Here is a 12,881-nt window from a genome sequence, read left to right on the forward strand (position 1 = left end):
CTATGCCAATTGCATTGATCTTTATAAGCAATTGGAGAACAAGCACCCAAGTGTCAGCTTCCCATGCCAGGCTGCAGAGCTTCGCTACATTTTCCAAGCACCGAAGATCAAGATTACTTAGAAGAGATGGTAACTATACCACTCATCAAGCCATTTTATGTTCAACTAGACAAGTGCTGAACGCTTCTTGTTTCTGTTTAGGAAAAATGTTGGTGGGTTTGGTAAAAGGGGTCATTATCTCTCTGTTTCTCAGATCTTCATCTATTTTCTCATTGGTGAAAATGAAGTTTAAAGATTTCTCATTAGATCTCCTTCCTCAACCTCATCATATCCATGCCAGTTGGCTTCGCAGATTCACTAGATAATGAGATATCTCTTTCAGTGGGAAAGTTGAAGAAATCCTCTCCTGCAGATGGTGGAGTTTTTTTAAATAAGGACTAACCAGATTTATAATTACTGAGAAAGGACTAACCAGTCTTTTGTAGAAGTGATGCCACCATTAAGTTCGGTGATCTGTTCTTTATTTACTAAGCTTAAAGTCATGGATGCTAGTACTACTGAGTAGCTGGCTTTCAATGTAGTAGTTGGTGAGGTAATAGAATTGTTGACTTGTTAATTGTTATGCTATTTTTTTTTTTTTTTTGCTGGTACAAATTTTCTCATCCTATCTCTTATTTCCAGGTTTTGGAAATGCTTGTATGCTCATTAGTATCAAAGACGCCGTTGTCAAAAACTCTTCTGAAGCTTAAATCAGAACCAAATTTGAGCGATGAATATCCAAATCAAGGAATATGTATTGAACCTCAAATGGTAGGAAGCTGGATGAATGACGAAGGAAACATTTCTTTGAAGCTCATGGTTAGCAAATCTCATAAGATTGTTTGTGTTGTGCGGAAGCGTAACAAACAAGGTATTTATATGAATTCAACAGTAACAAACAAAGCAAAAGAAAAACAACTAATAAACAAACCACAAAGAATACTACGATTTATAGTGGTTCACTCAATCAATGTGATTGAGCTACATCCACTTTCGGAGCCGGCAAGATATTCCACTATGATCAATTTGGAGAAACATACAACTAGAGTTTATGAACAACTCTCTCTACCCAAATCCCCAATACACCCAAACCTATTAACTCTCCTTTGATTCAAATAGAGAAGAAGAATACTTACTTCTCATATAAAATACATAGCAACACCAACAACTAAGTTTAAGAGCTTCAACTATGGAGTAGCTAAGTCACCAACAAAGAGAGGAATGCATAAGGAGTATTCAAGGATGGCTTCTTATGTTTCTCTCCCCTTCTATTCTGATCCCACTTACGGTTGCCGACTTCCAAAGGTATATATATATATGTCTACACATGTGCAATTAACCTAGCACATGCAACTCACATGGGATACCGACTTGGGCCAAGCCCATCAAGTGAAAGCCAATATCAACAATCTCCACCTTGGCTTCACTTGATACAATAATATCACAAGTAGAATATCATATATCAATTTGCCGCTCCGACATCCCCGTAGGGAGAATCAAAAGCTACGAACACCAATCAAGTTCAAGCAATGCTTGAACTTGCTCAATGGAACTGGCTTAGTCAACATATCAGCAGGGTTATCTTCAGTTCCAACTTTCAGGAGCTTTATATCACCATCCTTCACCAGTTGACGAATCTTGTGAAATTTGACATTGATATGTTTAGTGCGAGCATGAGTAACCTGGTTCTCTGCTAAATGAATAGCACTCTGACTATCACAATAGAGATCCACATAGTCTTGAATTATTCCCAAGTCCTCAAGCAAACCACGAAGTCAAACTGTTTCTTTTGCACCTTCTGTTACCGCCATGTATTCAGCTTCTGTAGTCGACAAAGCAATAGTAGATTGCAAGTTCGACTGCCAACTCACTGCTCCACTAGCAAGAGTAAACACATAAGCTGTAGTAGATCGACACTTATCCAAATCACCTGCGAAATCAGAGTCCACATATCCAACAACACACTGACTCATCTTATGCTGCTGAAACACAATTCCAACATCCACGGTACCAAGAATATATCGTAGAATCCATTTCACTGCTTGCCAATGGCTTTTACTTGGGTTATGCATATATCTGCTCACCACACTTAAAGCCTGTGAAATGTCAGGTCTAGTAGACACCATACAGTACATCAAGCTACCAACAGCACTAGCATAAGGAACTTTAGCCATATATTGCATATCATCATCAGTGCTAGGAGACATAGTAGATTTAAGTTTGAAATGAGAGGCAAGATGTGTACTTACAGGTTTAGATTTATCAACCATGCCAAACCGCTATAGTACCTTCTTCAAATATTGTTTTTGTGACAAACAAACCTTGCCTTTCGATCTATCTCTTTCAATTTCCATGCCCAAAATCTTCTTAGCTTCTCCCAAGTCCTTCATTTCAAATTCACCACTCAACTGTGATTTTAATTTTTCAATCTCCACCTTGCTCTTAGATGCAATTAGCATATCATCAACATATAAGAGCAAATAAATGAAGGTCCCATCATGTAGTTTGCAAAAGTAAACACATGGATCATAAAGACTCCTAGTGTACTTCTGACCAAACATAAATTTATCAAACCGCTTGTACCACTGTCTTGGGGATTGTTTCAAACCATACAATGATTTATGCAGTTTGCAAACCAATTTTTCCTTACTAGCAACTTTGAAACCATATGGCTGAGTCATATAGATCTCTTCTCTCAATTCACCATGTAAAAATGCAGTTTTGACATCAAGTTGTGCTAACTCAAGATCAAACTGTGCAACTAAGGCTAATAGAATACAAATAGAAGAATGCTTCACAACAGGAGAAAATACCTCATTGTAGTCTATTCCTTCTTTTTGTGCATAGCCTTTAGCTACCAAACTAGCCTTGTACCGAGATCCTTCCTTTTTAGCAAATACCCATTTGCAACCAATTGGTCTCTTCCCATATGGTAACTGAACCAACTGCCAAGTCTTGTTCTTGTGAAGAGACTTCATCTCCTCATCCATTGCTTTTTCCCACTCCACACTATCTGCATGTATCACAACTTCTTCATAGGTAGAAGGAATTTCTTATTCAGTAATTGGAAGTGCGTAAGTTACCATATCATTTGGCCAAGCTGACTTTGGAGCATTTCTTTTTCCTTTTCTAAGTGCAATAGGTCCATGTTGTTGTGGAGACTCTTGAGCTTGAGCCTCTACTTCAATACTTAAATCCTCATTTGTTGAATCATCTAACTAAACTGTAAGACTTCCTGGATCAATCGGAGTTTCATCAATTTTTTCTTTAAACTCCACCTGCTTCAAACTCTCTATGGTCATTCCTGTTTTTGAGAATCAGTCTGCTCACTCTGATTAACCATAATAGCCTCATCGAATGTCACATCTTTGCTTACAATAATTTTCCTTACATCTGGACACCAAAGCCTAAATCCCTTCACACCATCATTAAATCCCAAGAAAATAGCTTTCTTGGCTCTCGGATCAAGCTTGCTTTCCCTGACATGAAAATAAGCAGGACAACCAAAAATATGTAAGTAATGATAATCAGTAGCAGGTTTTCCAGACCATACCTCCATGGGAGTTTTACCCTCATTTGCAGCAGTAGGAAACCTGTTGATGAGATGGCCTGCATATGTAAATGCCTCAGCCCAAAACTCTTTGCCTAATCCAGCATTAGACAACATACATCGAACTTTCTCTAGTAAAGTACGATTCATGCGCTCTGCCATCCCATTCTGTTGTGGTGTCTCTCTAACTGTGAAGTGTCTCACAATGACCTCATCTTGACATAACTTCAAGAACGGATCAGACTTGTATTCACCACCATTATCTGATCTAAGCCTCTTAATTTTTCGACCGGTCTGAGTCTCAATCATCTTCTTCCACTTCACAAATATATCTAAGACTTCATCTTTATGCTTCATGGTGTACACCCACACTCTTCTAGAGAAGTCATCAACAAAAGAGACATAGTAGTGCTTACCTCCCAAAGATGCAGTTTTGGTAGGTCCCCACACATCTGTGTGAACATAGTCTAGAGTACCTTTAGTCTGATGAACTGCAGTACCAAACTTCACTCTAGTCTGCTTTCCCAATACACAATGTTCACAAAATTTCAATTTGCAAGTCTTTGCACCCTTTAACAGACCTTGCTTCACTAATCCCTGCATTGCTTTCTCACCAGCATGTCTAAGACGCATATGCCATAATCTGGTAGTATCTGCATCATCTGTAGTCTCAGAAATTGCTGTTTCACTTGTCACTGTACTCCCTTGTAGAAAATACAAATTTCTATCTCTAGTACCTCTCATCATCACAAGTGAACCGGAGACAACTCTAGCAACTCCATCCTTCAATGTAATTGTGAGACCCTTTGATTCTAAAGTTCCCAAAGAGATAAGATTTTTCTTCAAGTTTGGAACATACCGAACATTTGTCAATTCTCTAACAACCCCATCATGCATTTTGAGACAAATTGTACCAATCCCTCTAGTTCTGCAAGGACTATCATCTCCCATTAAAACTACTCCACCATTTACTTCTCTTAAAGTAAAGAACCATTCCTTGTTAGGACACATGTGATGTGTACAACCCAAATCCAAAATCCATTTCTCAGAGTAATCAAGTGCAGATGAGCTTGCTAAAGCAAAATCAATCTCATCCTCTTCAAAATCATCGAAGGTAGAAGAACAACTCAATGCGAAACCAAGTCATCATCATCTTCAAATTTCGCAACATTCACTTCAGAACCCTTCTTGTCTCTAGTCTTCAACTTGGGACAATCTTTCTTCCAATGCCCCTTTTGGCGACAAAAGGCATACTCATCTTTTACAGGAAATTTGCCTCTTGACTTGGAACAAGAATTACCTCTTTTTCCACCAAACTTTCTATCATCAGATCTTCCTCTTGCTACAAGTGCTTCACTTGTCACTTTTTGCAATTGCCTTTCCTTCTTTTGACACTCATTATTTATCAATGAATTACACATATCATCAAATTTCACAAATTCTTTTCCATGCAACAAAGTTGTAATCAAATGCTCATACTCGTCAGGAAGAGAATTTAGCAAACACAAAGCTTTATCCTCATCACTAATTTGCACATCTAAATTAGCCAAATCTGCAAGTATCTTATTGAAATCACTGATGACAGGACCCGACCCAGATTTTAGCCTGAAATCCAAGGTGGCCCTGCGGGGCCCACCTTAGAAGAAATTCTTCCAAAAATTTGGCAGAACTTCCCCTAAAATGGACTACCCAAAACCTGTAGAAAAGAAATTTACACTTCTAAATCAACCCATCCTTATCCTCCTGGAGCCACCTGCTCCCCAAATCACAACTCCAATTTCACAAAACACAAAACACAACTTGAATAACATTAATCCCACAGGTAATCAGAGCAATTCTAATAGAAAGGTAAATAAGGGAAAACCTAATTCAAAGGCAAACGCGGAAGCCGTGCAGTTGACTATGCCTCAACTCCATGTACGCCCGACCTCAACTAATTTTGCCTGCAAACTGGGCATTTGAAACCGAAGGGCCCAGGGGAAAGTAGACGAAAAACGTTAGCGTGAGTGGACAAAAATAAACAATTTTAAAGGAAAGGAAATTCATACTTTCCCACATTTATTTCATTAAAAACCGATGCATGCAACAATTAGAAAACACAATTAGCTTTAAATCCGAGGAGTTCAAACGATAAACCGACTAGCCTCGCTAGTCACAACATTCGAAAAGATATATCGTAAAACTGAAATCTCATTTCTCAAGAAATAAGACCAACCCCGCTGGTTAAACGGAAAATCGAACTAGCCCCGCTAGTCAAGAATATAATGAGTAGGGGAAGATGATAGCCATACGAGTGAGCCTCCCAGGCTCAGGTGATAGCCTCCCAGGCTCAAGTACTCCCATTACTCCCGTAATATACCCTTACGCCACTATGTGTAGCGATATGATACTGGGCTTGAGAATTACTGTCACAGAGACAGTAACCAGCGCCACAAAGGCGGAGGGCTTCGGTGATCCCATCACCTCGCCACAAAGGCGGAAGATCAAAGCTAGCAATGATAATAGTCACCCAAAGTATGGCAACAGAAATCCGAAAACCAAGTAAATCCATAAATACATAAGGCTTCCCCATCTCTCGTCAAAGAATTTCCAATGACGTGTCCCACACGCCAAGATAATCTCAAATTCAAATAAATAGGAAGAAAATAATAATAAGCATGTTTTCCATAAACCGAAACAAAACCAATTTCAAAATCATCATCAAGGCATTCCCAATGCCAAAACCGAAGTCGATAAATAAATAAGGAATATAACTCCATCGAAATCCCATTTCGAAAATCCTTTAAAAGTCTCAAATCGAAATAGATTATAATTAAGGGTATAATTCCGGAAATCACCTCGGAAATAAATAATTCATCAAATAAAATTATAAATCATAAGCAATTTCAGAAACGAATCATTATCGAAAGTAATTATATGAGATAAAATGAAATCAATCTCCGAAATCAAATCACATGCTCGAAATGTAAAATGATAAATAATTAGAGCATAATCAAGGAATAAATGCATGCATCATTTACTTAAAAACAAAAGTCCACTCACAGTACTATTCCGACGATCACGTATACGAGTTCCTTCATCGAGCCAGAGCTTGGTACGTCGCCCTGTACACGATTATATTCCGTAAGCGATAATTCGACAATTTAATACGAATCCCATAATCAAACCCTCACCAATCAACTCTCCACTTGTTCTCGGATTCAACCCAAATTTTACCTCTAATACTAATTCATTATCTTAAAGGTTCCAAGTCAGAACTGAGAGATATTCGATGGTCGGATTCTCGTAATTTGATAATCGAAACCCTAAACTTCAAAATTCATAATTAATTCCAAGTTTCTCCAAAAATTACCAAACTTCACATACAAGCTCTACACAATTTATAGGATTTAATGAGCTAAAAACCGGAATTAAAACACTGCCCTACACGCCTCCACGCGCCACCAATAGTGGCAGTGCGTGGGCCCCACGCGCCACCTGCAATCACCTCCGATGGCCACCAAAATTTGGCAGCACCATCTACTAAACAAACCCAACCTCTTTCTCAACTACAACAAGTTCCAATTTTACCTGGAAGAGCTCCAATTTGGCCGTTGAACACAAGCCCAGAAAACCCAAGAACCCTCGAATTGGGTTCTCCTTGATTCTCCTTATACACTGCAAATCGTGGCTCAAGGCTAGGGGCAAAACGATCCTTGGCAAAAACCGCGCCTTCGACAGTGGTTTGGTGGCCGGAAATGGCCGAAATCGCCGGAAATTGCCTGAAAACGTCAACTGCTACAGTAAACTTCCAAGCTTCAAATCGTGCTTCTCCGGCCAAATCGTGACAACCCACGACCACCAGCAAGTAGAGAAGGAGGAGGCGAGTCGGCAGCCACCAGGGTCTCGCCGATTGATGGCCGGACGACGGCAAATCGAAGGAGAAAGGGAAGAGGGCCGACGCGGGGAGAAAGAGGAAAGAGAGAGAAAATCTCGGGGCAAAATAGAAACCTACCACAGTAACTTTCCATATATATAGAAAGTTACCATGAACAGTAACTTTAATCTTTCGCTTATAACTTTCGCATACGAATTCTGATTTTTACGTACCACATATCCACGCGCTCGGTTTAACGTCCCTACAACTTTCATGAAGAAAATTTTCTCAAATTTTGACCCGAATAAAAAGTCAACTTTTAGGGTCACTAAAAGTACTAAAACGACAGTAAAAGTGGAAGTAAAGGCCGTTTACCGTCCAAATGACTTGTAAACCGGTAACTTCAGGTTCGGGACATTATAACTAATGTGTTCAGACATAGAAATACCTTGTCGATAATTGAATCGGAAAAGCCGCCTCTTCAGGTGAAACCGGTTATCAGTACTCTTGATCATGTATTGATCTTCCAATTTCTTCCACAGCTCTTTTGCCGAAGTTTCCTTCATGATAAAGAACTTCCTATCCTTTGCAAGACACAATCTGATAGAACCACAAGCCCACTTATTAATCTGCTTCCACTCCTCACTCATATCTTCTGGTTTGTTTTCAAGAGCTATATCCAATTCTTGTTGACACAAGACATCCATCATCTCACACTGCCACATGCCAAAATTGTTTGTTCCATCAAACTTCTCAACTTCAAATTTGGCATTGCCAATTGATGGCCTAGCAGTCGACGATGAACCCAAACTCGAATTTTTCTTTTTGTCAGCCATTGAATCCAATCAATACACAACTCCCAAATTCAGAACCGGAGCTCTGATACCAGTTTGTTGTGCGGAAGCGTAACAAACAAGGTATTGATATGAATTCAACAGTAACAAACAAAGCAAAAGAAAAACAATTAATCAACAAACCACAAAGAACACCAAGATTTATAGTGATTCACTCAATCAGTGTGATTGAGCTACATCCACTTTCGGAGCCGGTAAAATATTCCACTATGATCAATTTGGAGAAACATACAACTAGAGTTTATAAACAACTCTCTCTACCCAAATCCCCAATACACCCAAACCTATTAACTCTCCTTTGATTCAAATAGAGAAGAAGAAGAATATTTGCTTCTCATATACAATACATAGCAACACCAACAACTAAGCTTAAGAGCTTCAACTATGGAGTAGCTAAGTCACCAACAAACAGAGGAAGGCATAAGGAGTATTCAAGGATGGCTTCTTATGTTTCTCTCTCCTTCTATTATGATCCCACTTACGGCTGCCGACTTCCAAAGCCATATATATATGTCTACACATGTACAATTAACCTAGCACATGCAGCTCACATGGGATACCAACTTGGGCCAAGCCCATCAAGTGAAAGCCAATATCAACAGTTTGCTATGCAGAAGCAGGGGAGGATTTTGTCAATTTACTTTTCAATTTTCTGACTGTTCCACTCGGGTTTATAATAAAACAGATCCATGATAGCTGGCCTCTTTGAAAGGAAGCATTGAGCAGGTGTTCAGGATCTTGATGATGAATTCTTCAAATCAAATTACCAGAAGGAAATTTTACTCAATCCGAAGCTTTACCCTGGTTTTTGCTATGAGAACCATCTTTTAGGAATTGAGTATGGCCTGGAGACCTCGAATTATTATGCACAATACTGGACAGGTGATTCCTTTAGTAAAGTGGTGACTACTGATAAAGCCTTTGTTCCTTCCTATTCTTCTTCTATGCCATCAGTGACTACTGTCCCACTTAAACTCCATTATTGCGAGACTCAATATGACGCCGTACGTGATCAAGGATTTTTGAATGGACTGACAATGTTTACAATTACTGACAATCTGATCACAAAGCCCATATCTCCTCTATTTGGCCTTTCTGTTTTAAACGAAATGATGGTACTATTCACTGGTATTAAGGAGCAAATTGTGCAGGTTGTTAAGGAGGAGGTCAGTTATTGCTTGTATTTTCTATTTTTCATTTCAATATAGTAATCATATTGCACCTAACTCATTTTCTTTGCTACTGCAACATCAAATGACTACATTTTACCTTCTGCATTTCTATTTTGAAACTTCAGGTATTCTTACTTAGCAAGACTGGGTGTTATCTAATACTGTAATTGTTGTTTTCTGTTGTGCTGTTTACTTGCTGCAGGCTTTTGGTCTTTTGGTAACATCTTTTCTTTGTGACTCTTCTCTCACCAGCTTAGGCAGCCAAAGAGTGAACAATGACCAAAGCAGGCTTTTCCCCTTTCTGTAACATCTTTTCTTTGTGATTCTTCTCTCACCAGCCTCTTCTTTAGGCAGCCAAAGAGTGAACAATGACCAAAGTTCAGTTATCTAATGTAAGAGTCAGATACTGTTTTTGATACTAGAACTCAACAATTGTAATTTGCATAAAGTACCAGTTATATATACTGGAAATCATGTGCTTTACAACACCAATGACTGTGATTGTGTCATTGTATACACATGAAAGCAAGTCTTCCTTTTATATTGTTGCGCAGTATTTAAAATGGTGTGCGAGAATACTAAGTGCAATGTATTCTTAAGTTGGATCTTTAAACCTACAAGATTTGAGAAAAGGTATCAGAGTTGATTGTTCAACTGTGTAACTAAATACAGCGCATGACAACAGTGGAAGTGCACATCAACCTTAAATGTGGATGGGGAAGGATGCATAAAAGAATTATCTGTGGTTCATTCTAGTTCAGTGCACGGTTCTCATGCTTATCGATTTGGTTTTTCATTTCTATATGTTGGCATGTTGAGTATGCATTTAGTTGGTTTTGATAGAACATTTGGTGTTAGATGATGTCGCCTAACAGTATGATGTTCATGTCCTGTGATATTGCATAATGTTAGATGTTCAAATTTTATGCTCTCCTTAGCCCTATACCCTAAAAATAATTAGATACAGAAATCCATTGCATCTTCACCATCAGTAGCTATAATGGAAGCAGTAGTCTGAGCAGGAAAATGTACTCAAGAGTCAAGAACCTAACAAGTTAATCAGAAATCCAGGTCAATCATTTTTTCTTTCTGAAAATGATAGAATTGACCAGCATAGTAGGAGGTTTCCTTTAATATCTAAAAGCCAGGTCTTCCATTTCCACTGATTAGATCCCCACACAAATGGAATTTGGCCAAGAAGCAATCCACCGAGGACAAACTATATACAATCATGCACAACAGATGGAGAAAATTAAAGAGGATTTCTTGCCTTTCCTATGTCCTTATGGAGATGCCATCAACTGGCTGCAAGTTATATTTTATTTCTTTACTTTAAATCTGCAGGTCAGGACCATAAGTTTCATCCTAGTTAAGGAATCCCTTTCGAAAAGCTAAAATGGTGGACCATAACATGCAATTCTGCCTCCCAGGTGGCTTTTGCTTTCATGATTTACTTTTATTACTTTCAGCTGACCCTGTCTTCTCTTGGAGTAGTCTTGTGTTTTCTGTACCATTTTACGTATAGCATTAGCATTCTTGGAGGTTCAAAGCTCAGCTGTACTTCGATTATCTACTAACCAGAGTCCTATATTTTAAGAGAAATCAAAAATCATCAATGCCACAAATTGCTTCATCGTTAAGTGGTTTCCCTTTCGCACTCAAAAAAGAAAAAGCACTTCCCTTTTCAAAGCTTATAGTGGTGTGCCATGACATGGATGATGGGCCTCTCAAGACACGGTCTACATCTTTAACTTGTATCTGCTTCTTTAACTTGTATTGAGAGTGATTCAGAGCATATTGTAGCAAACAAAGTTTTATCGCTGGGAGTTGCTCAGCTCTGAAATACTACTACCTTGTAGCCTTTCTCTTCTAGGTTTCCAAACTCGAAGTACTGCTGCAGCCTGGAGAGTAGTAAAGCTCCCAAAACAGAACAAGCTAGTTTTGTGTATGGTATTTCTTTATTTCTTACAATTGTTGAGAAAGAAATGCTTCTGTTTCTGGGTCAACATTCCGTATTTGCATGTGACATTTTAGGAGGTTTATTTTTTATTTTGGCAAAGAGTTTAGGAGGTGTAGTAGTTTTAGTTTAGGAATTTGGACCCAAAAAAACCATTAGTTTTTGCCCGTTTGTTACTTTATTGAGTTTTAATCTTTTATATCTGATGTAAGAACTTAACTTCAAGCTTGATCATCTTCATCGCTTCAATTTAAGCAGGAAACAACATATGCTCTTGTACCAATTGATCATATGGTGTTCATTTGTACCAGGAAACAATAACAAAGCTGAATTTACATCTTATCTTCCATGGCTCAAGAAGTATCAGATGCGAAGAATATCAGCTTGAAGGCATTAGTGGACAAGGGGAGAAACAGAGTTATCTTCGTAGAGGCCGATAATGATTTCATTGATGTTCTCTTCAGTTTTTTGACATTACCGATGGGAAAAATTGTCAGGCTTGCCTGCGACCATTCAACACCACTGGAAATAGGTTGCATGAACAAATTGTATCAGAGTATTGAGAAGCTTGATGTGCAGGTTTTCAGGTCCAATGCATGTAGAGACATGTTGTTACTTCCGCACAGTGCAGCTAACTGTCATTGCAAGAACCTCAAATTGAAAATTATTGACGATGCTGAGCCAAAACAGTTTAACTGCTTTTTTTATTCTCATTCCTGGTACAGTTATTATTCAACTGTTCGTTGCCCTTCCTGTCAAAATTCCATGGAGTATGAAGTATATCTTTCAGAGGGTGATTCTCAAGTTGGAGGGGTCTTTGTAAAAAAGCGAGCCAGGGTTATAATTACTGATGATTTACAAGTGATACCCCCATTAAGTGCAGCTAGCATTTCCTTGTTTACCAAGCTTGGAGCCACGAATAGCAATACCACTGAGGAGCTAACTTTCAGTATTGGAGTCGAGCAGGTAATTTTTTAGTACGCCTCATTTTTTGTTACTACTATCCAATGTTTTAAAAACGCACCTCAGGCGCGCCTTGAGGCTCAAAAAGCGTGAGGCGGAGAAGAAAGTGAGTGTGTTTTGCTGCTGAGGCGTAGAGGCGTAAAAGGCGCTGATTCAGGCGTGAAAAGCGTGAAAGGCGCTGAGCAAGGCGTGAAAGGCGAATGCCCAGGTTTTTTTTTTTTTTTTTTGTGCAGCTTCTGCTCCCGGTTTGAAGTTGTTCTGCACTTCTGCTCTGTTCACGTTTTGTAGTTGTTCTTGTTCTGCTCACGGTTTGTAGCTTCCTTTCCCTCATGGCTGTATTCATTTGTTTTGAGCTATATATACACACACACACACCTTCTTTCCTCTCAACATTGAAGATAATGTCGACCATTGAATCCTTGGTGTTTCTTAGTGATTTGAATTGCTGAGAGCCGGAGACTATTTTCTTTCCCTCTTTTTCTTCGCATAT

This window comes from Rosa chinensis, chromosome 5 (assembly GCF_002994745.2).
Source record: "Rosa chinensis cultivar Old Blush chromosome 5, RchiOBHm-V2, whole genome shotgun sequence".
Taxonomy (NCBI): Eukaryota; Viridiplantae; Streptophyta; class Magnoliopsida; order Rosales; family Rosaceae; genus Rosa; species Rosa chinensis.